The sequence below is a fragment of the Dipodomys merriami genome, unplaced genomic scaffold (assembly GCF_024711535.1).
Source record: "Dipodomys merriami isolate MVZ:Mamm:240054 unplaced genomic scaffold, mDipMer1.0.p SCAF_20, whole genome shotgun sequence".
Taxonomy (NCBI): domain Eukaryota; kingdom Metazoa; phylum Chordata; class Mammalia; order Rodentia; family Heteromyidae; genus Dipodomys; species Dipodomys merriami.
In genome coordinates this window covers 14,529,603-14,556,347 of record NW_027203382.1, presented here as the reverse complement: position 1 = coordinate 14,556,347, position 26,745 = coordinate 14,529,603, and the positions used below count along the sequence as shown (strand labels likewise).

Genomic DNA, 26,745 nt, shown 5'->3' with positions numbered 1-26,745 from the left:
TGTTTTTATTTTTCTATCAGATGTACAAAATAAATAATGGAGCTCAGAGGGTTCTTAGTTTCTTAAGCTTTGTATTCATTCTTCTTTTCTGATCTAGTTATTTGTGATTGATACCTCTGGAGATTAAAAAAAAATAATTGGACTCACCTAGTATAACTTAGGCTAAATGTTAGCAAATGTTAACTTCCACCGTCCATACAGCCTTTCTTTCAGTTGTTTTTGGAACAGTTGGATATGGAATAAAGTGGTTCTAATACTCCAGTGATTTTAAATGGAGAACTACAACAAAATATTGAAATCAAGCAGGAAGACTAAGATTACATTTTGAGTAAAGTAGAGAATAAAGAGAGAAGATGTTATGATAGCCATGTAGGTGACCCCAATTTTTTCCTTCTATCTCTACTGAAATCAATGAAATTTCTCCCCAGAGCCAGGCTGGGAGAGAGCCAATCTCTCTGTAGAGTTAAGCTTCAGCTGGCTGTATACCCATAGCCTCCAAATGAGGTTAACTGTGCAAGGGAAAGTCACACTTTCAGTACAGTTAGATATTTTTTCTCACTAAACTGCATTCCAGACACTAATTTCATTTCTTTCCTAGCTGTATATAGGTGAAATTAGCAAGAAACCATCCTGCATTGTTTTTCAGTCTTCAAAAGAAGCCTAATTAAGGAAATATATAGTTTTTATTGAGCTGTAAGAAAAAGGGACATGGGGCACAATTAAGTTTGCATCAATAATTAAAGACATAAAATTATTAATGTAGCAACTATTACACATTAATAAGAAATATATTTTTTACCAACTGCTGCATAAAATCATTCTTTTATAATGTATAATCTAAAAAGAGAAATAGAGAAGGAATATACAAGAAAACATATTGCAGCCTAAGTTTATTGCTGTTAGAAACAAGATGTTTGCCACGTTCCAACATTACCTTTTCTAAGGGTCAGTTGTTCTGGAATAGCTAATAAATTGGGTGATAAAGATGTATTTGTGATAAAGTTTTGGAGCTTTTCTAAAGCTCCAAAAATATGTATCAATATATCCAATAGTTTCTTATGATAGTGGACATTCAATGTGGAAAAGAGAGTGTCCTGACTGAATTAGTTTGCTCCTCTCTTTTTTGGAGAGAAATCCCTCATTAACACCTATGCCTAATTCTCATTTAGTCATGAAAAATGCTTTCAAAATTATGTTAAAATGAATATTTTTTGTTTTCTTAGTTCCTATCCCATACTTATCAAAACTATAACATGCTACTTCCTTTGCTGTTTACTTTCATATGTATGTAGACTGATGCCGTTCAAGGCACACCCAAGGCACAAGGACTTCCTAAGAAATAAACCATGGAGGTTGTTAACCCAATGGCTTCAGAGTCTTTGCCCTGAAACATATTCTAATAGAAACACTGGCACTGGAGTTGGAAAGGAACTTTACTGAATTGCACAACCCAGGGACATAGACTCTCATCACCCAATGTCCACAAATTCCCTGATGACAAAGGGTGGTTGACTTTACATATCTAGGATTTATAGGGAAGAGGCATTCTGGAAAAGAAGATTACATTGCAGGCTTTGGGATGGACTGTTGAAACCCATGTCCTATGTTCTTCCAGGGATGAAAACTGAAGCCCTGGGTAAATGGGATGGACATAGGATGTTTTTGTTCAGGACGAAGCAGGCAATGAATGGGAAAGAATTTGAGAAATGATTCTGAGTGACTGCAAAATTAGATGTGCAAAAAAGGGGCATGAACAAATAGGAAAGGTTTAGCATACAGTTAGGAATTATATGTGTCCCAGTATGTTGGAACAATTTCCAAACAAGCTGGGAGCAAGGCTTGGAGGGTTGGGTTAGAGGTGTGTTGAAATAGAAATGGCCTCTGAATGACAGGGCTGGAATTAATATCTGGAATATACTTTCACAGTTGGTACTACTTTCATTTAGGAATTTTTTTTCCTTTGTTTTCTCTATGTATTATTTTCTTGTCCATTTCACCCCAAGCCTCCCGTTTTGTGCCTTTTCAACTAATTCTCTTTAAGTTGGGTTTTCTGAATCCAGTTTCTTTTCTGTCTTTCCTGTTTCTTTCTTGTTTATAGCAAATACTAAGAATCAATTTGCGATTGATTTACTTTTTTGTTGCTGAATTTCTTTTTTTTTTGGGAGGGGGATCGGTCGTGGGGCTTGGGTGCTATCTTTACACTCTTCAGCTCAAGGCCAGTGCTCTACCGCTTGAGCCACAGCGCCACTTCCGGTTTTCTAGTGGTTTATTGGAGATAAGAGTCTCACGGACTTTCTTGCTGGGCTGACTTTGAACCGCAATCCTCAGATCTCAGCCTCCTGAGTAGCTAGGATTACAGGCGTGAGCCACTGGCTCTGGGCACTGAATTTCTTTCTAGTCTCAAAGATAAGTTATCAGATTGTGTGACCAGATTGTCTGGCGATGTTCCCCTAAGGCTCATGCATTGAAGGCCTTGTCCTAGCCTTCAGTGCTATTGGGAGTTAGTGGAATCTTCAGGATCTTAGAGATTTCATGGAAGGAAGTTAGGTTACTGGAGGCATGCCTTGCAAAAGATACTGGAACCTGAAATCCTTCTCTTTCCCCACTCCCTGACAGAATCAAGGCTATGAGGGAGCAGCACCATACAAACTTTGCCACAGGCCCAACAGCAAAGGGGTGAATTGATGATAGACTGAGGCCTTGGAAACCACTAGCTTAAATACACTTTTTTCTTATGAGCTGACTTTCTCAAGAACGTAGTACAGTATGTATGGATTTTCTTTTTTATTTAAATGTTTTTTATTGTGAAAATGCTGTATAGAGGGTTTACAGTTACATGAACAAGGTAATGAGTACATTTCTTATCAAGCATTGTTGCCTCTTCCTTTGTTTTTCCACTACCATCTCTTCCCTCCCACCTCCACAACTATACTCCCCCCACACTGCCTAAATTGTAAAGTTCATTTTTCAACATAGCTTCTTGTACATCTCATTGTTGCAGTGGGTCCACCTGTATCCCTATTTAAATAATTTGTTTTTTCCCTTCCTCTCCCCAAATTATACCAACATCAAATACAGTGAAAACAGGGGTTACCGCAGGGGAGGGACATACAAAGCAACAAAAATATCACATGGTACTTTATAAATACCTTAGAAACAATAGCAAGGAGCACAAAACCACTTGCATCCCTATCTTGGGGTTCATTTTGCTTAATATCATCTTATCTGACCTTTTCTGTTTGTCCCAGACATATACTAGTTATTGCAAATAAGGGAAACCATGGACCTATGTTTCCTTGGGCCTGGCTTACTTCACTTAATATAATTTTTTCCAAGAATATCATGGACTAATTTTAATCATATCTGATCAAAAGCAACATTGCAGTGATTAAACTACTTGCTTAAATAATAAGGTATTTCTCCTGACACCAGATTCCATATATAGGATTTCAAATTCTGGGATTATTTCTTTTATACAACACTGTTGTAGTTCCTAGAACATAAAGGGTTTATACTTCGTAATATTGACCAAAAAAGTGAAAAAAAAAAAAAGAATGAATTTCTGGGACAATAAAAGAGAAGCCAAACAGAAACTCTCTTCTCATACAAATGTACATTTTGCTTGGATTCAGGAACTCAGCTTGAGTCAGTTAATCTTTCAGAGGTTTGCTTTTGCTCACACATTTTTTTTTCTATCTCATCTCATTGTGAATTTCTGGACAACGACAAGACCTATGATAGTCCTTTAAGTTTTTGTTTCTTTTAACATTTATTTTACTAGATATGTCCAAACATATAAGTTGTAGACATTAAAAGAAGATCATGTAACGATTAAATTCTTTTTGGAAAATAGGAGTACTGGACCCTAATAATAGCTATTTTATAAGCATTTGCTGTGTGCTATTCAACTGCATAGCTATTTTATACACATTATATGTATGCTTAATGCCATTCTGAAAACTCATTTTACTAAGAATAACTGAACCATTTTCCATCTCCCAAGTCACATGGATGTTGACATGTAAAAGTCACATGTACTATGCTTACATCATATAACATGCTTTGGTGTCATGGACACACACACACACACACACACACACACACTCTGAAGTGATTATTAAGCTCAATAATAAACACATGATAACATCACATATCTACTATGCTTTTTGTAATGAGAACATTTAAGATCTACTCTCTTAGTAAATTTCAATTAAGTTACACACAGTTCTGTTAACCATAGTCACAATCTGGTGCATATGGTCTCCAGAATTTATTCATTTGCATAAGTGAAACTCAGTATCCTTTGATTAATATCTTCTCATTTTTTTCTATAGCTTAGCCTCTGGCAACTATTATTCTAATTTCTGTTTCCCTGGCCTTACTTTTTCAGATTCAATATATGAGATCACATAGTATTTGTCTATCGATGTCTGACTTTACTAATCTAGGTCTGCCTTCAGATTCTGAGTTATTTCCTCTGCTTGTGAAACTATTGATTCTGGAACTGATCCAGAAACATGTTTACTGGTTATATTCTACTGTGTCTTTTTGAATATACAATTTAAATAAACTCTAATCCTGTAGCCCCAGATAAAAAGACTCCTCCCCATCTAGTTTAAATTTATTGTCAGATATTCAAGTGCTATTTGTGCCTGCATAACTAATCTTAGCCAAATTATGGAAAAGCTATTGGGGGACAGCAGTATAATACAGATTTTTTTTCTTTTCTTTCTTTTTTTGTATCAGCTTATTATTTCAGTGAAATCAAACACAAAGCAATTACAATGGGTAAGGATCATAGTGCCCAAATTCTGCATTCTAAGACTTTAGAAGGAAGAATAGTATTTTGAAAATTAGGTAGAGTGCAGAGCAAGACTAAGAACAGTTAAATATACTTTAATTTCTTAAAGTAAGAAAAGCACTCAAAAGCCTAAAGGTAAAAGCATCAGTGATGGGCAATGCAAGGAAAAGACTTGTGCAAGACAGTCTTTCTAACCTAATCTCCATCTGGTTTGGACAAATTTAACGTGTGGGTGGAGGTGTGAGATTCAAAATTGTTTGAAGCTAGCAAGGCAGTCTTTAACCTCAAGAGAGTGTGATTTCTGTTGCATAACTTGAAAAAGAAAGTCATAACACCACAAACATGCATAGCCCCTATAATCTGGAGCTGGCTTTATGAAAAAACCAGTTATTTCTTCCTCCTGATACAGATATTTTTTGCTAAATCACCTGGGGTGAATCTATAAAAGAACTGAATTACTTTTTTCTAAAATCAATTAGTTTTTTAAATAAGGAAATAGAAAAATATGTCTAGAGATAACTACTTGTTTTCCCACCGTCCTACAGCTCTTTCTCTTGCTTTGGAGATTGTATCCACAAGTCCATCTTACTTCATCTTAAGTTATTTATTTCAGCACTTAGAGCATTGCCAGCAGAGTTAAGATTCAAATAACTCAAGGACCTGTTATGAAGGCTAATGTTCTGAATTCCTCCAAAGGTTCCGATTGAATTGATGTGAGTAAGGTACAGCCAGAGGTATGTTTTGAAGGGCCTCTTGGTAAATCTAATGTGTACATGAGTTTGAGCAACATTGATTTAGTCTTCGTATTTAAAAGGTGGATTCAGTGGAGTTTAGAAATGATATCAATATCATAATGGTAAGGTAATCAAGTTGAGTCAGTAGGAACCTTTTAAGGGATACTGAGAAATGTCCCAGTAGACTGCAATTCTACATTAAAAGGTAAAAAGTTTTCAGATAATAAGTACCTGGCTCTTCTGTTTCTAAATCTTTTGTCTTCTGTATCAGGTTCATTATGATAATGAAATATCACAACTTTGGTGAAGGTGTTCTTTAGCTGTCCAATATATTATAGTATTTCTATAACATATCACACTGTATTATTTTATCTTCCTCCAACACACTATCTGAAATAACTTCTTTATGATTTATTATGCATTTTTTCATTTCTAAGATATAGTACAATAAGACCACAGACCTCTGCTACTCTGTTTACTGCTGTATCCTTCATATGTAGACTAGTGATTTGGGTACAGTTGTAGAATAAATGATTGAATCAGTAAGAAGTTGGCATTCTATTCATATGTCAGTCCAGTCATGTACTCCATGTTTAGATGGAGTGGAACTGGGACACTTTTAATAGGATAGGAGGTTTCTCGAGTAGCAGCTACATTTAAGCAGAAAATCAATGTATACCCTGGATGACATTTTCAAAAGAAGTGTATCTGGTAGCATGGAATCTTCTCCCTGACAAGGTTTCTGTCAAAACACTAGGATGTCTGGATGAGTGGCCCACTTTCTGTAGACAGGGTGTGCCATTCAACGATGCCTTGAGCTGTACATGCAATTTAGTTCTTGTTTGAACACAAAAGTTTTACCTGCACAAGTAGCAAAGCGACAGTGGCCTAGTGGGCCTAATTATGTTCAGCAAATAATTTGCATACAAATGCATACATATATACCTTTGCATAAAGTTGGTGAGAAAAGAAATTGTCTCTAGGATACAGATTCTCTAAGTGAGGTTTTGGTAATTGGAAGCCTGTCTGGTCTGTTCTCAAATATTTGAAACACCATTTTTAAGACCTAAAATTCACATAGTTGGAGACAATATCAGAAAAAATGTGGACTATTAATATGCAAAATACATTAAATGAATGAACCCAACCACTTGTCAGTACATCCTATTGTGTAAAGGAATGCCTTTCCTAATGCTATTCATTGCAGAAAAAAAAAAATCATTGCCAAAGCAGTTTCGCTAATTCATTTCCATGTTTGGAATTAAGCATTTTCAACAGTTATCTGCTTCCCATTGTCTGCATGGGACAAACCTTTCCTTGTCAGTACTTAGCTGGCTGCTGTCAGACCTAAGATAGGGCCATCAGACTCTGTTGTAAGCACTGGAAGATAAAGATGTGGAAAATGGACCTTCTCAGGAGTCAGAGAGACAGAGGAGAAAGGTTAGTTTTCTGGGTAGGTGGAGCTAATACCTGATTAGTTTGTGACACTTCAGCACACTCAAAGAGCAGACTTCCCTCCCCCACTCTCCAACCAAAGACACACAAAACATACATAAAGGCACACATTTCCTTTCATAAAAGCTTACATTTGATAACTACAGAAGGTATCTTATTTCATGTAGATAAAAATATTAATTGGTATTTTTCATGGATTTGAAATAAACTGATAATCAATTGTTGTTTTCAAATAGAAAAATAATTGAGCTAATCCATTTTAGGCTTTTAATATGTGCCTAGTTCTGTGTTAGAAGAATTAGTGGTACATGTAAACTTCTATTTAGTATTAAGCTTCAATGAAAGTTTGATAGAAGGATGATCTTAAATACAGGAAATTACATGGGTGACATAAAACTGTTAAATGGAAAGTCAGGCATTTTCTTGGGAAAAAAATTCTTCCATCTCAGAATTTTCCTTGGGGCTGAATTTTTCCCCCTAAAATGGAAACATAAGCCTAAAAGTGTTTCTGCATCTATCTTTGAATTACCAGTGAATTCATAGTATAACAATATTAATAAAATTAAATCTAAAATTGTTTGAAATAAGTCGAGGAAATAATATGCTATTATTACCTTAATGATGTTTGTAATTGTGAATTCATAGAGGTGGCTTCCTTTGACCTGTTCCAGATGTCATGTCAATCGATTAAATGTTCTGAGACAATGAAATGGAAAAAGACAACTTTATAATAATGCTTCAGGCAGGGAATATTTTTATTTTGCTATTAGGAGCACATCCACATGTCAATGACCAATTCCATTTGGGAAAAGACACTTTGAGGGCCATGTACAATTAGGAAAAATCTCCAAGGTGAACCTCAGGTCTGAACTAACTTCTTCTATTATTTTTAGTTGACATTAGGAATCACGAAAGATAGCAATTTAGATTTTATTTTGACTGAGAGAGAGAGAGAGAGAGATAAATAGATAGAGAGAATTGTTGGTTCCATCTGCTCACAGGTGTTACAGGATGGCACAATCCTGCAGGGTTGCCATCCTTAGTAGACATTGCTAGGAGCAGGTTTTGCATAGTAGTTCTGTATCCTGTGACAGGAAGTAACATGACAAAGGTGTCAGGGAACTAGATGAGTTTCTACTGAGTTTGCCTATTAGCCACTCTGGGCATACTGGGGACACATCTTCTCTGCAGCCATGGGCTTGACTTCTGCTACAGCTGTTAGGGCCTTAGCCATAGTAAAGGGAAAGTCTGGAAGGGAAAAACATTTTTTTAACTGAAAAATTATATCACAATGAAAAAATATATAAATGAACCCATATTTACAACCTCCAGATAGAAGTTGAGAAACCTTTGATAAAAGAGAGGAATGATCTATTCAATAAAATTGTCTACGTGCCTATTAGTGGATTAGCTATACAGCTATACAAAAACTGGTTTCCTAGCAGGCATTAATAACTCCCTAATCACTTGAAACATGTTCTATTGAGTGGGTCCAAAGACATATCATCTCATATCTCATACCTGCTCTGTCAGGAACTTGTTACTTCTAGGGCCTGAACAACTTTACAATGGCCCATGACTCTGCCTCTGTGGGGAATGGCCAGTGTTTTCATCATGTCCCCAGAGACCATGATTTATGTAACATTTAGCACATCTGCTTCAGGTTGAAACTCATATTTCTCTGACCCTTAACCTTCTGGAATTTCAGTCTCATCATTCTTTTTCAAAATTGTAAAATGTCCTTTTTAATACATGAAAGATCTAAATAGAGAATTAATGTTTAAGTGTATTTATGATTTATAATGTTTGATATAATATTTGATATGGAAGACTTTGGAATATTCTACTTTGTAAAATACATATTAATTTGCTGTTATTCCTATAATCAAGTCCACTCAGATGTTTCTTTCTCACCTTGGAAACAGGACAGCATTCACTGACAGGTAAGTTACATCTCAGGAAGTATTCTGGACTTAGTGCTGTACTGCAGTGGTCTACACTGTCCTATAATTTCATGATTAATTTGGGATGTAAACAGTTACCAGGCAATCACAACTCAGGTGCATTTGTTTTTGTGGTAGGAGGAAGAATAAGGTGTTCAAGGGCATCCAGGAAGGAAATCACTGCTGAAGTGAGCTTTCCTTGGAGATGATGTTTCCTAATTTCAAGGCTTCAAAGAGTCCCTGTAGAAAAGAATGGATAAGTACAAATCAGCTAATGTGATGGTAGTGTATGGAATTACCCCACTCTGCCCACCTAACGTGTGATTTATTTTGTCACTACTTAGAAACAGGAACAGTAAGATATTTGTAACAGCTGATTTGGTCAATTCTTCTACACTTCAGTTACTTTAAATTCTGACCTTTATAAACTTATTTTTGGCCCACCAGCACAAAACCTTCATGAGATTTATACCTCAACAAAGTTAGGCATGGCCATGCATGCCTGGGATCCCAGTTACATGCCTTGTGTAGGTAGGGGAACTGTGATTTGAGGCTACATGTGCAACAACTATTAGACTTTCTATAGAAAATAATAAATGGCCAAAAAGTGGGGCACATGTCTCAATTGGTAGAGTACTTACTTGTCAGTGGGAGACCCTGAGTTCTCTAAGTCACCAAACCAATAAACCCACTAAACAAAAAACTTGGATTTTTGCTGTTTTGTATTAAATACTTGAAAAGTATTTGTTCTCTCTATTCATAACTTATTACAGCTGCTGCATTGTCCTTTAAAATATAATTTAGCTTCTCTTTTAGCAAATATTTAGGATGGGTAATAAACTGTTGAACAATTCACCTTTCTTATTTAACTATTTGTGATAAGATGAATCCCAAGAAGATCTTTGCAAGTTGTTTTTTTTTAATCTAGTGAAAAAAATTAGAAGAAGAAATTATTTGGTAAATAATTTGAAGTAAATGAGCAGAGATACAAGTATGGACTGAATTTACAGTTTTAAGATTGTATAAAATGAATGAGGCATCATTTATCAGTAAATCAAAGCTTCTGAAAGTGGTGGTTGTGAATAGAGTTGGTTGCAATATCAAGAGAGCAGGGATTAAGAGTGTAACTGTGATTTCTTTTATGATAAATTATCTAGCTCCTGGCTACCATACATGAGCTCTATTAACTGCCTATAAATTGTTCATCATAAAATCTAGTTCATTCTTGTTAATTAGGCCAAGGCTTTTAGAAAGACTTTTTTTTTCTCTCCTCTGTGAAAGCCTTGGCTGACAGGAGAGCAGGTACACCAGAATACAAGCAAGAAAATGTTCCTATGCTGCTCATGATGCTGAGTTCTTTAAAAACTAACAATTAAAAAGAAATTCCTGAATTAAAATTACTTTGGCTTTTTACCAGTGCAAATGGAAATTACTCTATTGTAGTCATAAATGAAGGTTAAATAGAGCCAAAATAATTACATCTTCTCACTTCAAATTCTTCTAATCAATAATATACAAGAAAGAGAATGTATGTAGATAAAAGAGCTAACTATACCCATCAGACTCGATTAATACCAGAAATTTCCTGAAAGACAAATAGACACATCAAATTCTGCTGGCATGTCATTCCATGCCATTATGTTATGCATTTTGCCTATGAAACTGAACTTTCATGCAAAATTATCTTTAAGGAAGTCTTGTATGTGTTGCTGATGGCCATTTTTTTCCTGCTTTATTTTGCTTTTCGTGGTGTTCACGTAAGTGATCAACTGGCAGGCAGTGAATGTTATGTTTATATTATCTCATAGTTTGCATTGCTAACAGGCTCCCTTGATACCATTTAAGGTGCATCCCTAATCAGCTTTCACAGTTCACACTTCCTTTGCAATCTCTAGAATTCATGAAGAGTAGACACTCTGTGCCCTAGTTCTGGATGCCAAAGTGGTTGTGACTTTAGGAAGTCCCAGTAGTCAGAGCCACAGGCTGAGTCAAGCTATGTGATTGCTCCCCTGAGATGCAGTTAGCAAGCCTCCCTGACAGAGGCCAGAGGCAAAGAACAGTCAAAGGCTAGGAAACTCTGTCTGTTTGCATACCTTCTCCTACTTAAACCCATTAATGTGCAATTAACAGTGGTCAGAAATACTATTATATTTGCTCACCTGAATAATAGCATACATTGGGGAAAAGGGAGAAAAGTCATTCTAAACCCCAGAAAAAAGTATATGTATTTAAAATAGTAAAAATTTACCTTGTGTTGCTACCTAATTTTTCCCCTTATAAATGTTAATATTGCTCACAGTGAAAGAGATTGTGTAGCAATTAGGTAGTGTATTTCATTTCCAAGATATTTTGAACTATCACATTTGACTCTTTCCTTTCCAATTCACAAGACGTTAACTCTCAGCTCTTCCTTGGTCTAGCTTTGGATTAATGTTGTCTGTTTTAGGGGCCAGTAAAGATAAGAACTCACATAAGTACATACTAAATTAGATATTCAGAAATGAAGCACAGTGGGCTTACTCGGATGGAGTGTGGTTTGAATCAGTGAATTTAAAATCAGGTTACACTACTCTTCTAGAGGCCTCTACAATGAATGCCTTGGAGAGATAAATTGCAATAGGCTTTAACAGTCTTCCCTTGATGGTTATAGAGAGACTGCTTAGGTTCTTCCTAGCTCAGTTTTAATTGAAGTAATTATTTTTTTGTCTTTTCAAGAGATTAAAATGAAAAGTCCTTAGAATATGGTATTTTTTAAACAAAATTAAAAAAAGAATCATTAAAATTTCCCTCCTCTGTTCATTGGCATTATCACCACATTGCTATTAATCACCACCATCATTATAATCAAATGTAGAGATATGACTCATAGTTCATGGTTCCAGTTTTTATCAGATAATTTGGTCTTATCTAGGTCTCTCTTTAGATCTAAATGGAAAAATAGAATATCAGATTTAGGAAAGAAATCTAACCTGATTGCACAATCTCTCCCAACAACTGACCAGAATGCAGAAGTGTCAAAGGCATGTGTAGGAAAAGAGCCAGGAGGGAAAGTAGAAGAGGGATCGAGAGGGAAAAAAAAGAATACTAGTCAGCAATAAAAAAAGAAAAGAAAAGACAAGACAGAATGCAAGGTATGCTGGGAAATGGAGTTCTTGTCTGGTTATTTCCTTATAGCATCATCTTTCATCTTTGGCAGACAGATGGTGGCTAGTAGTGTACCATTTAATAAATTACTTTAAGCTTAGGAAGTGCTTTTCACAGTTAAAAACTCTTTGATTTCTGAGGCCATTTGAAATTATAACCAAATCTTGAAATGTCTAAACACAAAATCAGTTCAATCACCTCTTCGTTGAGGGGAGTCATTCTAAATTTTGGCTAAGTGAACTAGTAAGTGTTTGGTTGAATGAAAGTACTCATGATTATATAAGAAATTTGGGAGGTACTTCAGTACAGATAGCATATTTCAGTGGGTGTAAAATTTGACATTGTCACTATATTTGCTTTTCTATAAGTTGTCATATTTCCTGATTTACTTTCCCCAGTTCCTTCTAGGGTGCTCCATTGTGCTATCTTACTCAAGATAATGTTTCCTTCAGAGTTTAGCTGACTATACAAGCTAGGTTTGTCTTAGTGTCTTTGCAACACAAACTAGTTTATGTTTTATTTTTGCAGTCAGTACTTGATGAAATCAATGTTATAGAATCATATCTATTTTATTTAACAAGAACAAATCTTTTTTTTTTTCAAATACAGCATTAGTTTACTCCTGGCCATGCATGTATGTTGGGTTCATGAGACATTCAAGTCCAAACTATAACCAAGAACGATGAAACATTGAATGAATGCTTTGCAAACTCTAATACAGTATGGGGAGACAAACAAATATAGCTTAGGAAACATGCAGGTTAACTCAATGCCTTTGATACTACCTTAAAAAAAACAGAAACATGTGTGTCCAAGGCATGAAGAGGCATAGGCCCAGCTCAAAAGCCATGTTGGGATAAACATGGGATTGTTTTGCCCCTGGTTGATATAATAAGATGAGTACCATGAAGTGGATGACACTTTGCCCAGAACGGGGATAAGAAAAATCTTTTTAATACTGTGTTCATACCCCAACTATGAACTATTTTGAAAAGACATCTTAAGAAGCATAATATATCACTGAAGAAGCATAATATATCACTTTTGTTTTGTTTCATTTTGTTTTGAAATGAGCTGGTTAGCTCTAGACTGGCCTAGAACTCATAATGTGCCCTAGTTGACCTAGAACTTGAGATTCTTCTGCCTCTGTCTCTGCCTCCGGATGGTTGGGATTACAAATATTCACTAACATAGCTGACAGGAATTTCTTTTTGTCATTCGTGGGGCTTGAACTCTGGGCTTGGGAACTGTTCCTGTGCTCTTCAGCTCAAGGCAAGCGCTCTACAGCTTGAGCCACCGTGCTGCTTCCAGTTTTCTCGTGGTTTATTGGAGGTAAGAGCCTCACAATGCTTGATAAAAAATGCACTCATTACCTTGCCCATGTAATTGTGACTTCTCTATACGGTATTTTCAAAATAAATAAATAAATAAATAATAAAGTAAAGAAAAAAAAGAGTCTCATGGACTTTTCCGGGGCTGGCTTTGAACCATGATCCTCAAATCTCAGCCTTCTGAGTAGCTAGGATTACAGGTGTAAGCCACCGGTGCTTGGATTGACAGGAAAATTTTTATTTGTCTCATTTTTTTTCAGTAATCTTTCAACCTCTATTTATCAAATTAGATTTTAGGGTCTTATCTCAGCCTCACATTTATGGCCTACTAATATCCTTTTATAAGGCTAGACTTAAATTATTCAATCTCTCTTCAGTCAGAGAAATTTGAAGTTGAATATTTAGCTCTGATTATGCATTTAATTTTGAATATATGAATCCAATAAATGATCATTGACAAATATAATAGATGCCTTTACTTAGTTCTGCAAAGATTGCATGTGGAAATGACTGATAGTGATAGAGCAACGTATACTCTGAGACTTTACCACAGCATCTGGCACAGCTGAGTTTTGTAAAGAAGACAGAACAGATTTTTAAAAAAGTGTCACCTAGCAACTAATGACAGCCTAGAAGAAGAGCTCACTGCACAGCATAGAAGATCAGATCTATAGGTGATTGGGGAGGGTGTCATTACTGCCTGGTGTGTCCCTAGGCTGGATCCAAAGGCAGGATGTTGCAAAGGTCAGTTGTGAGGAAGGAAGGTGGCCTTTCCAAAAAAGATGTATATAAATAAGATTGTAGAACCTAAATCACATGCCATATTTAAAGCAATGGTGAATAGATTTTTCTTTGAGTTTGAGGGTTAATAAATGAAAATCAGAGTTGAAACACTGGAAGAATAAGTTGTAATCCGATTGAGGACCACGTTTCGTCAATTTGGCAAGTGTAGCTGATATTCTGTATTCTCCAAGGAACTATTGAAGGTTTGAGGAGGATCTATTTATTGATAACATTATGGATTCTGGGTTTTGTCACTGTTTCAAATTTATCTTGCATGCTAAGATTTCAGAAGTTTTTACAATTTAAAGCACATGTATGGTGGTCCACCTTTGGCTTCAGCAGCAACATATACAATAGAGGAAAACTGAGCTGCTATTACCGAGAGATGGTTTTCTTTCTTTTTTAATGAAAATAACGTCATGCTCATTTCCTTTTCCTTTTTTGGGAAAGAGGTCCAAGAAGGATCAGAGACCAATTTCCAAGTGAATCTGAGGTATGTGGGACATACACAGATAATTTTTCTTTGAACTTCAAAGAAAAATATTTGCTACTGATATAAAAGAATTAGCTTTTAAAAGAATAGTCTAAAAATTTTAGAATACTCTACTCTTGGACTAATATAAATTTCACTTTGAATATCAGACAAATATGAAAAGAATTGATATTACTATCATTCCTCATCGAATAACCACTGGTAAAACTCGTTCTACTTCTGAGTTGTATATATGTTTTACAATTAACCATGTGGCAAATGCAGTGGGTTGACAATATTAATGCTGACTTTATCTACACCATCTGTTGTCATATTAACATCTACTTTCTTCAGAATAGCACCGTATTTATCTTAGGCATGTTCTGTTATATCTTCTTTTCTTTCTTCATTTGAGGCCATGCCAACTGATATCTGCAAAATTTCCTGGTTGTGAAAAAGAAAGCTTTCTGTGAGAGATTGGAGGATGGGAAGGATATGTGGTCAAAGTTGCTACTAGGAAAAACATCACAATTCATGGAACCTGCAAACTGTAGGAAAAGGTGGTTCTGTGGGAGAGAAATTATATGGAGGAAGCAAGAGGTTTTGATTTAGCTTCAAGGAAATGACCAAGGAGAGAGGGGGGGGATGAGTAATGACAGAGCAGTTCACAGAGATTCAAATGGCATTAATGTCATCATTAAAAAGGCACTTCACATTTTTGGCAATGCATTCTAATGGCAGGAATTCAAGTAGCCTTCTGAAGTGGGCCCATAAGTGAGGACTTCGTTTACTTTATACTTGAATTGCAGTTCAGATAAACTTGTATAAGCCTCCTTTTGAATCTGTTTCAGTTTGTTGCTAAGACACTGTTCCCAGACAACTTTGTCACTTATCCTCGTAAGGTAGCTGTGAGTTAGCTTCTTAGCATCAGCAGGCAAATCTCCTAGTTCCTAATTTTAAGTAATTTCATTAGAAAAACTGATTTAAAACTTATAAGAGTAGGAGCTAAATAGTCACAAGATTTTTAGAATGCTGTCTTTATTTTAGAAAGTACTTAGATTTTCAAAGAATAGAAGAAAAGCAGCAAATATGTGCATTCAGTATGAGTCAACAGAATTAATCTGGGCATTATTTAAGCCTTCGGGCTTGAAGCTGTGGGCCAATACCACAGAAATAAATGCTCACCTCTGACAAATAAAAAATTGAAGACATTGATATAGGAGGGCAGAGTTCCTTTTCTATCAATTCCAGATCAAATTTAAACCTGAGAAATTGGAGCTTACTCATCAGAGAAGAAATATCATGAGCTATTTGCTCTCTCTGCTGTAACATAGCCCTGGCAAGCCTGGAAGTTATGTTGAGATCGTCAAATCTATAAGTCCAGGACCATCTTTGTGAATCATGAAACCATATGCCACGGGTTGTCTGACTTAAAAAAAAAAGAAAAGAAAATCAACAAATCTCTCAGCTCTATACCAATGAAGTCCGTTGATATGATCAGACAGTGCCAAGGGCCATTTGACCATCTTACACCTTCTCAATCTATGCATTTAAAAAGAATCTTTGCTGCTGCCTGATCCATGTAAAATACCAGAACTCCTGTAGTGCTAACAAGGAATAAAGATCTTGTACCAGATGGTGCCTCTTGTCTCCATCTATCTCTAGCCCAAACAATCTGCCAGAGTTTTGAAGAAAAAGGCGATGTACTCATGTTGCAAAGTATATGAAGAAACAGTATGAAAAGTAATCTGGCTGAAGCAAGGAAACCCAGAAGGAAAGGGGTTATTATCAGTCTTTGAGCCTGAGGGTTATGCTCTCTGTATTTTAGTCCCTAACATAAATGATATACTTATTAAGGCCTAAAAGGTATGTATCCCACTGAGATATCTCTTTCTGTCCTTGAAATATACTAACATCAGTAGTATGGTAAAAAATTTCAGGAATTTATCTCGATGTTTTGTTGATATAACCCTAAGTAAAGAGCTTGATAACTTTTTAAATATTAGTTATAAAAAGACACTGAATATTGCTTCACTTTTGCTTTTCAGTTCCAAATATGGCCACTGTAGTGATAAAAACTTGGGTATAGTTTATATGTCCCTTGGAGAATATTCTTAATATTCTATCTAATATGCTTGAGATGAGACTTTCTGTGTGTCATTTTTCTGCTTATCTATGGAACTTCATTGTTCACAGTGTTTTCAAGTATCCTACCCTTCATACTTTGATGAAAGTATTCTGCAATTTTATAAAACATCTATAGGATTTTAAAGTGCTTTAAGATCAAAGGATGTTTAATAGGAGAAATAAAGAAGCCTGTTCTATCAGCAACCCATTTGACTATAGCAAACTCAATGATTGAGTTTTATTTGTCTTCAGTGCCTTGATTGGAAAGATATAAGTGTAAATAAATTAGGTCATTTGTGCTACTTAGAGTATAGTCTGCATATCTGATACACATTAGAACACCGGCTATGGTCAGTGATGAGGCAAATGCAGAAAAAGAGAGACAGGTTTTAGAAACTTTGGAAGCAGTTTGACATGGCTGTGACAGCCAAGAATGTGATTACTTTCCCAGTACTTGATTGCATAGTAGTTTACAAGACTATCCATTACAATGAACTGAGGGAAATCAAAACCATGTTTACTGGCACAGATGGTTTAAAAAGTGCCACCTACTGCCTACAACTTCATCATTTTAGTTAAGATGGACACAGTTAAGTTTAGTTAAGATGGATACATTAAAATGGACACAGTCGAGCCCAGATAGAGGAGGGTGTGTCAGTCTTTTAGATAGTGGTGACTGTGTTACCAGAGCTTTAATGGCAGTGTAGAAAGAAACAATTGTATATTGGAAATATTGCAAAGAAGAAGGAATAGAATGTAGTCACTACTGCATGACAAGAAGGCAGTGGACCCCAAACTCAATATCAGCCCAGATAACATTACTAGAAAAAGAAAGAATTGCATTAAGAATTTTGACTTTTTCATTTTCAGTCAGTGATGGCAAAACACCTATTTCAAATTTCTCAGGAACCATGAAAGACTGGGCCTCGACAGAAGAGTTCAATATTAGAAACTTAGAACAGATGGGAAAGTCTTCCTGATGGTTTCACTGAAAAGGCGAAATTCTCCTCTTCATATTTCACAATGCTCAAGATAACACTAATGCAACTCTTTCTCTTTTGCCTTATTATGTAGGTATGTGCATGGGAGTGGATGAAGAACAGATTTTCCACTTCTGCAGATCGTGTTGTCACATCCCAAAGTTAGAGGAACACCACAGCTAGGGTTTTCAGGTAATAAAGGCAGAAAGCTCTTGTGTTGCAATGACATTTCTAAATGAAATTCTGAGCAAAACTTTGTTGTATCTATGGTTTAAGTTTTCCAAAGAAATAATATTAGAGATGAGTAGTGGGTAAGTCTCTGGGTTATTGCAATCAAGCTTATTTTCTTTCTTTCTTTTTATTGTGAGAATACTGTACAGAGGAGTTACAATTACATGGGCAAGATAACGAGTACATTTCTTATCAGGCATTGTTGCCTCCTCTTTGTTTCCCCTTCCCATCCCTTCCCATACTTCCCCCGTCCTCCCACCCGAATCTCCCCCTACCCACCAAAGTTGTAAAGTTCGACTTCTACATTCTCATTGTTGCAATGTGCCATTTTCATACATTAACCTCTTAATAAAGTTTAAACAATATTCTTTGTGCTAATAACACTATTACTGTGGTCTCTAATTGTACTGTTACTTGATTTCACTTCAAAGATGGTGCATTTGTAGGATTTTCATGGGCCATGACAAAATATTTCACATTTAGAATTAAATTCTGAATTGTTAGACATATACATAAGCATTCATATACATAGTTCTATAAATATAAATACCACATTTATATATTGATCTAGGTAATAAAGTAAATGTTGATTTTGCTAAAAAAAAAAGGCTTGGTTATCTCCAGGTTTATAGAAATTAAACTGTTTTATAACATGGTCTGTATCATGGATGTTTTCCATGTCATTTTATCTTCAAGTTTCAAATAGCTAACCTCTTTTCTAGTGCCTAAGGAAGAGGTCTAATCCTGTTTGCTACTGGACATTGAAGAGTGATGAATCTTTGTGATCTTTGGGAAGCGCATTTTTGTTAAATGTGAACTTGACTTTGGACAGATGGGAGAGTTAATCGTAATGTCTGTAAAATAATTTAACCTGTTGGCTCATTAACAGCTACAAAAAAAGTACAGGTAAGTTTATAATTCCTATTGTTTGCTCCACTTTTTCTCACTTTACCATTCTAAATTTTTGCATAACCTATCCTTTAAATGTCTTTGTTTCACTCTTGTCTATGGGCATCCTTTGGTGAGCAAAGAATACCTGCATACACATTGCATTCTGGGTATTTCAGTGTGAATGTATTAAAATCTCCTGTCAGAGGTGGCAGTGTTGTAGACAAGAATGTTTGTTATTGAAACAAACAAAGCATGTGGTGTTATAGATTTGTATGTAAAAGCTTCACAACAAAACTAAGTAGCTATTTACTTTAAATATGCCAATTAACTGTTACTAATGTACAGTGCACTTCTAGGTTAAGGATGATTGATAGTAACACGCAGTGAAATGTTCTTAAACTCCAGTCAGGAAATGTAAATGTACGAAACAGAAAGAACCAGCAGCTGACAGCAGTAGTTACATGTTTCAAAACAATACTTTCAAATCATTCATTTATTGTTCTTTCATCTTTTCTCTATTCTGCACTTGTACATTCGGGTAGCTAACCGTATACTACAAAAACTTTGGGAAAGAGAAAACGTTTTAGCATGAAGAAAACATCATAGGCCTAATCATATTTGTTTCATCCAGGCAGAACTCTTACAAATCACAGTGGGAGTTTTGCCTGTGTGAAGAGACTAGACTTGTTTCTTTTCAATGGCTGACATTGAACTTGGTGGCAATCACAAAACTAATTAAAGGAAAGATGACTTCTCTCTTAGTTGCTATGTCCTACTTCTGCCAGCAGTGACTTCTTCATTTGTTCAAGGCCTGTACTGTCCAACAGAAAGATTAAGATAGCCACAAGTGTGAAACACAGATGTAAGTTGACATTTTTTACTAACCCAAAGTCAAAGAAACAGATGAACTTAATTCTACTAATTTTGTAGCTAACCCAATGCAGTTATTACTGTTTTAACTTGCCATCAATGTTAAAGAGTTTGCAAGGTATTTTGCAAGCTTGTGTTGTATTTCAGACTTACAGCACATGCTGACATGAATGAGCTGCATCTCAAGCGTTCAGCTGTTCTCCATGCTAGCTAGTGCAGGACATTACCCAGCCCCATAAACCCCATTGGAAGATTACTCTAGACTCTGTGGCTGAAATCCTTACTTTGGGCACTCAGAAAAAGCTGGATATGCCTCCTGAATAAACACAATGATCTGATTGCTGTTCACTTTTGCCAATTACTGTTTAAAAAAAAAAAACCTGCCATTTTGTTGAGAATAGTTAAATTCATGAACCCAGCCAGCCAGCTGACATGATTTTCTAAAGCTACCGGCTGTTAAATGTAAAAATGTTTGTGCCAGGGATACTATATAAACATTCTTTTAGTAAAATCTGAAAAGAGAAAAAGGAATTACTGAAAATGTACAAATGTAATATTGAAGGCCTTTTGAGAGGCATCATTTAAATGTCAATGGGACTTTTTGTGATGCTTTTCACGTGTCTCACAATAAAAGTTTTAAATCTTCAAATAGTTGTATAAGAGGGTTTCAATTTCACATGTTCATTTATGTACACAATGCATGTTGATCTCACAATGAAAGTTTTGTGATGCATTTCTTGTGCCTCACCATGGAAGTCAAATGTAACTTGTTAGGGACCATCAGCAAGTGTGGATATGTCAAGTTAATCTTGTAGGAAGCAAAATTGGATCTATATAAGTGTAATTAGTTATCTGTACCAACTGTAAACTAAACACATATAATGTAGATATCAGAAATAAGTAGAAATTTATCACCCAACAAAAGAAGAGAGAAAAAGAGTAACTGTGATTTTTCAAAAATCACACACATTGTGTTAATTCAGTGTGTCTTGGATGTGATATATTGGTAACTGGTATGGAAATAAATAGCAGCAGCAAGAAAAAGTTGTGTCATATTCATTCAGATTTGGAGAAGACAATGAAAAAACAATATCAAAGCAAACAATACTGATCAATGCTATGATAAGATATTATCACCAGCACTGATGTAGTTGCATAGCCTTTAATAAACCTATTTTTTCTTGGCCCTTCTGTTGCAGGTCTAGACCTCAGTGTCAGATAACTTTTCAGTGGATTTTGCAAGAGAGAAATCCAGATCCTAGATTGGAGAAGAAATGGCTAGAAGAAGAGGAAATTTAGGCTATTTGCTCCTTCTCTGTGCCTCAAGTGCTATTTCTGAAGTATCTCACATGATACCTCTTCAAATCTGTGACTCTAGCTCCCCATACCTGCCACAATTCCATCTTTCTCTGGGTGACTGTGACTCCTGCCATCCACTCTTCCCTTACCACCTACGGTATGCAAGTTTGTTCCTGATATTCCTAATCTCCAGGCTGCCTCAGGGCCCTTTTCAGAGAAGCTTTCTGCCTCTGTGTCAATCAAATCCTTGAGTTATCTATCTTCCCTTCAGTTTTAAATTTGGATAATTTCTCTTTCTGGTTGAACTGTGACTGATACAGAAAGAAGGATGGATTCTGGAAACAAAAAAATGAGCATAGTCCCAACCAAGTTATTAAACAGATTGCTATGTGCACACAAAAGTAGGCAGTGATTACTAAGAGCCAAGGTGAGTTTCTTAGGAGCAATCACGAACAGTTCTCTGGGCTTATTTATTTGGTAGTTGAAAAAAAAATGCTGGCATCAGTACATGAACCAGACTTTTGAAGTGATCTCTCATGATGTCTTTGTGGCTAATAGACACATGTGGGCTGGATGATACAGATTAAGTCAGGTTTATAGGCTCTCCTGGAAAATACCTAGAGGGAACCATGGCTGCTATTCAATATTTGAAGAGGGATTAGATTAAATCTTTGAAACACTAGAGGCTAGAGCCAGGATCAATGTTTGAAGTTCAGGGAATCTGATTTTGGCTCAATAAATGGGAATGCATTCTGAGAATTAGACTTCTTCTGAAATGGAATGGGCTTCCTCTGAGAAGATGATTTCTACCCCAGGTTGTATTTACGTAGATTTTGCCCATCAGAAAGTGGGGATTCTTGCATTGGCAGAAATTTGAACTACATTACCCCTAAAGTTCCTCCCAGCTTGGAAAACTTAGGATTTTGTGAATATGACCATTTGCACATGCATCAGTGGGCCCTAAATCTAACTTTGCCATGCGATGAAGCCCCACAGGGAGCAAAAAACAAAACAAAACAAAACAAAAAACACCACACTACTTTTGAGATCATAGGTAGCACAAAAGACCACTGTTCCCATGGAGAAACAAATAATCAAACATCTTGCTTCAAAGAAGCACAGATATATACATATTTTCATTTTTCTTAAAATAAATGAAAATATGTTCCATCATATTGAGAAAAATCAACCCATAAATAGGGAGCATAAATCTAAAGCAAATACTATACAACTAAAATAACCTAAAAATTCATATTTTAATAAAGTTCTGAATACAAGAAGTATTAAAGGTTTTAGTGAGGATTGACTTAACGTGGGTTGTATGGGTTTGTTATCACAGAATGAGGCTTGCCTGTGTGTAAAAAAGGTTAAAATGTAAAGCTGATGGTAAAGTTTTAGCAGGTATTTTTACTGCTTGCTTTGACAGAAAAAATGATCTTCAGCTACAATTATTCAACCATTAAAGAAGTTTCTTCAAGTATATATGTTTTGTATCAGAGACCGCCATAGTTAAAATTTTTGAGCAGGAGAACAGAATATTTGATTTCTTTTATTGCCTTTGTCTACTACACAGTGTCATGCATTTATAAGATTCAAATGACTTCTAAGAACATATCAGCTTTCCAATAATTGTCTGGAAAACTACTATTTTCCATAAGAATAAAGAATATACTGAACAATACTATTCGCTGGATTGGAGTACTAATAAGTGAAGGGCTGAGGTATGAGCAAGTGAATTCATGAGCAAACTTCTAATAAGAGGATTTTATGCACTTATTTCTGATGAACATTTTCTGGGTACTTACTATAAACAAAACATTAAATGAATTACATATTGGTTCTTCTTTCAAAAGTTTCTGAGGGTTTGGGGATCAACCTATGTGTGTACAACTAATTATAATACAACATGATCGATGCTGTGCTACAGGTGTTGAAGCAAATGGTATGTAAACATGGAAAAGAGTGTGACAAATTTATTAATGCTAGTGCAGTTAGACTATGGGCAAAAGGAAGGAGCTAATGGGGAAAAGATTCAGAATAGTGATAACAAGTGATAACATTTAAAATGAGAGAAAAAAACAAGACAATATACTTTCCCTTAAGATAAAGATGCAAATCTTTTTGCTTTATTTTTTTTGTGTGTGTCAGTCTGGGGACTTGAACTCAGGGCCTGAGCTCTGTACCTGAGCTCTTTTGCTCAAGGCTAGCACTCTACAGCTTGATAAACAGCTCTACTTCTGGCTTCTTTGGTAGTTAATTGGTGATAGTCTCATGGGCTTTACGGCCTAGGCTGGCTTTGAACTGCAATCAGCAGATCTCAGTCTCCTAAGTAGCTAGTATTTCAAGAGGGAGACATAGAGTAAATGTTTGCTTTTTTAACCACCTTGGAGTCAAAGGATCACTCTTGGGAATTTAAAGAAACATTGTCCTTGATAGAATTTGTGTAGAAAAGTGGTATATTTCTCAGTGCAGGATTGATTGGTCCATTGTTCCAGTATATAGTATACCACCAACACCTAGTAATTACTCTTAGTGGCATGGTAGATTCAAGGAGAGGTTTATATTTCTAAATACAAATGCTTCATATAAGCCTTATATAACAATTCACCCTTTCAAAAACATTCTGTGATAGCCAATTGCTTAGAAAAGTATTCACCTTGTGGAAGAAATCTCAACCACAGCATAACAATTCTGATATGTTATTATTAAGATTTTTTTAATTCTTGAAAACATGTTTTCTAATTTATTTACAGTGTCTAACACTTGGATCATTTAGCACCTATTAAATTTTGTGAAAATTCACACAATATAGTACCTTCTTCATATGTAGACTTATCTTTGCTATCTAGGACTAAAGCTTTGAAAGGAAGAACTTGAAGGATAAAAGAATTAAGGAAAAGAGACTGGATAGTAGTGACCATGTAGATTTGCTGCCCCAAAACTACCAGAGGAACCAAATTGCAGAGGTTGTAGCCTGAACTGTTTCCACAATAAGCTAGAATTAATTAGTTAAAAGAAAATCCTAGGAAAAAGATCAATTTTAGCAAAGAAGACATTATAATCTGAATTTTTCTAGAATTGTTAACTTTGAAAATATTTTATACCAGATTTTAATTTGGCTTTCATTTTCATTATTGTCGCAATGTTGTTCTATTTTGCATCTACTGAATTTTTTTTTATTGAAAAGTGTATGCTTTTTTTGCAGCGTGGTTTAAAAAAATAATTTAATCCACATTCTGCTAAAAAATTTTAATATTATTGCTTTACCCAGATGTATTTCTCTCACTTCAAAAATCTGATTTTAATTGCTAACTTCATTTAAAAAAATCAATTCAATGAAAAAATGCTATGATTTTCCTTTTTTTTTTGTCTTTTCTTTCTTTTTTAAACTCAAGGGAAAATGTGGATGAGTAACAAGAAAGGGCTCTGTGCAGAGTCTTCCTTAATGTCCTACTTTGGTGATGTATAAAATCAAAACCAAATTGAACTGGCTAAAAATCTTATGTTTGAATTATCCAGAGTGCTTGTGTTTTGCAGTCATTTCTTGTGATGAGTTTATTTTGTTCTTCTGGTATGTACCATCATATTAACACATGCTAAGTAAGGGATAGCTTTTAAATAGACATGCTTTTGTTGCTAAATCTGCCTCTAGTTTTGTCTGGTCCAAAAAAATTATTCTAGAATTTCTAGTAGGAATGTTTATGATAGGATGAGTGGACAATGCAACACTTGCATTACAAGCTACTTATGACAATCTGAGGTTTATCTGGTAAATGAAGGCCATCTTTTATGACTTTCCTCTTTTCTGTGTGATTGTAATATTTTTCTTATTTGAATGCCTTTGTGATGCAAAAGTAGTTAAGGAATTTTTTTAAACCTATCAAGAACCGTAGTGCAATTCAGTCAAATGTACTTCTAAAACTAAACGAAAGTATCTGCCTTGTAGTTTCTTCTAGTTAATGATTTAGGATCACTAATTGGAAATAGTTTCTAAAGTGAAATTCCTTCTGAACACTGTGACTGTATTATTTAACATCTTTTTGTCTATAATGACAGAGATCCATTTCAGACTAGCTTAATTAAAAATAGAAGAATTTATTTTATGGACACGCCAAGGGCACAGAGGCAAGAGATGCATCAATTGGACTTTGCAAGAGAGCTATATATAGGAATCTAGATTCTGTCTTGTCTCCATCTGTCTGATTCTGTCTTTGTCTTGGTCTCCATGTCTATCTCTGTCTATGTGTCTCTTCTCTGTCTCTCTGTTTTAAGGTCCGATCCTCTGATTATAGGCAACCTCTGTCTATAATCTTCTGTAGTCTTCTCTCTGTTTGTAGAAGACAAGCTGTCTTTGGCACAATATCCAAATTCACTTGTCTTTTTTTTTTTTTTCAAAAATATAATCCTCTGTGCAGACTTCCAGGAAGAATAGTCAGGTAAGGTCTGGACTAGGAGAGGTATTCAACCTTAAGTGAATAGGTATTTTGAATAAATACACTTGCCAGGTTTTTATTTACTTGAGGAGGAGGAGAATGTTCACTTCTAGAGAAGATAAAGGAGGCACCAGACCTAGTGAAAGGCAACTCACTTAATAATGTCAACTCATTTCACTTATACACCAGAGATATAGCCTTTAGTTTTTCTACAGCTATAAAATACTCACACATTACTAAGTATGGTATTTAAGGTATTTTGACAATTTATTTTAGGAAATTTAGTTGGCTTTTGTCTCCCAATTTAATTTTATTGTCGAGGTCATGTACAGAGGGGTTACAGTTACATACATAAGGTAGTAAGTACATTTCTTATTGAACTTGTTACTTCCTCCCTCATATTCTCCTACTTTGCCCTCCATTATTCCTTCCCCCCAATTTGTACAGTTGATTTCCAAGCTACTGTCTTGTGAGTATCACTGTTGTGATGATTTGCCCTTCATCCTTTGTCTCACCATTTTGTTGTTCCCCTTCTCTTCCCTAATTCAGATAAAGATATATACAATACCCAGAGTGCCAAGATCAAATACAGTGACAACAGGGGCTATTTATTAAAATAGAGAATTGAAGATATTCAACTTTTATAGGCTGAGTTTCCAAACCTATGAACTGAGGCTATTGATACTTACCTTACAGGGAATATGATAATTAACAATAGTATATGTAAAGTGACTGAACACAATGGTGTTTCATCATGCAAATAGTCAGTAGATGAACTATTATTAGTATCTTTATATTTAGCATGATTTATAGTCACATAATCAGCATTTTAAAATTTAATAAGCCATAAATATATTAACTCAAAAGGAGATACTGTGAGGCACCCTGAAGAACTTGAAAATATACAACTGCATATTATCATCTCAAAAATTAAACCATAAAATCAAGGAGACATATAAAGTCAATTTGAAATCATATTTCCAAAATTTATATTATTAGTAAATGATCTATGGTGATACCTGTTAGTATTAAAATTTTACATAATACTTTTCACTAAATTGACTTGATGCCAACTCATGGTTTTATTTAATATGTCTGCAATATTCTTGTCATTATGAGTTGTTAAGCTGGTTTTATGCCCTTTCCTTATTAACCAAACCTATGAATATGTAACTATTTATATTAAAACAGTCCATCCTTTAACCATATAAAACACTTTAGGAAACACTGACTTCACAAGGCAAATGTCTC

General features: G+C 35.3%; 1 long non-coding RNA gene and 1 other non-coding gene across 2 annotated transcripts in view; one reads left to right on the top strand and one right to left on the bottom strand.

The window, feature by feature from the left end:
• LOC138832903 (uncharacterized) overlaps positions 1 to 22,797 on the top strand; it is a 126,501-nt gene extending 103,704 nt beyond the window's left edge. The window contains exons 6-8 of the long non-coding RNA XR_011373738.1: positions 17,865 to 17,962; positions 18,724 to 18,907; positions 20,962 to 22,797. This is a non-coding gene — a long non-coding RNA (uncharacterized lncRNA). The remainder of the gene's footprint in view (positions 1 to 17,864; positions 17,963 to 18,723; positions 18,908 to 20,961) is intronic.
• Positions 12,881 to 13,017, bottom strand: LOC138833062 (small nucleolar RNA SNORA48). Its single transcript, XR_011373777.1, has one exon. It is a non-coding gene; the product is annotated as a small nucleolar RNA SNORA48 (small nucleolar RNA).
• Positions 22,798 to 26,745: the final 3,948 nt, after the last annotated feature.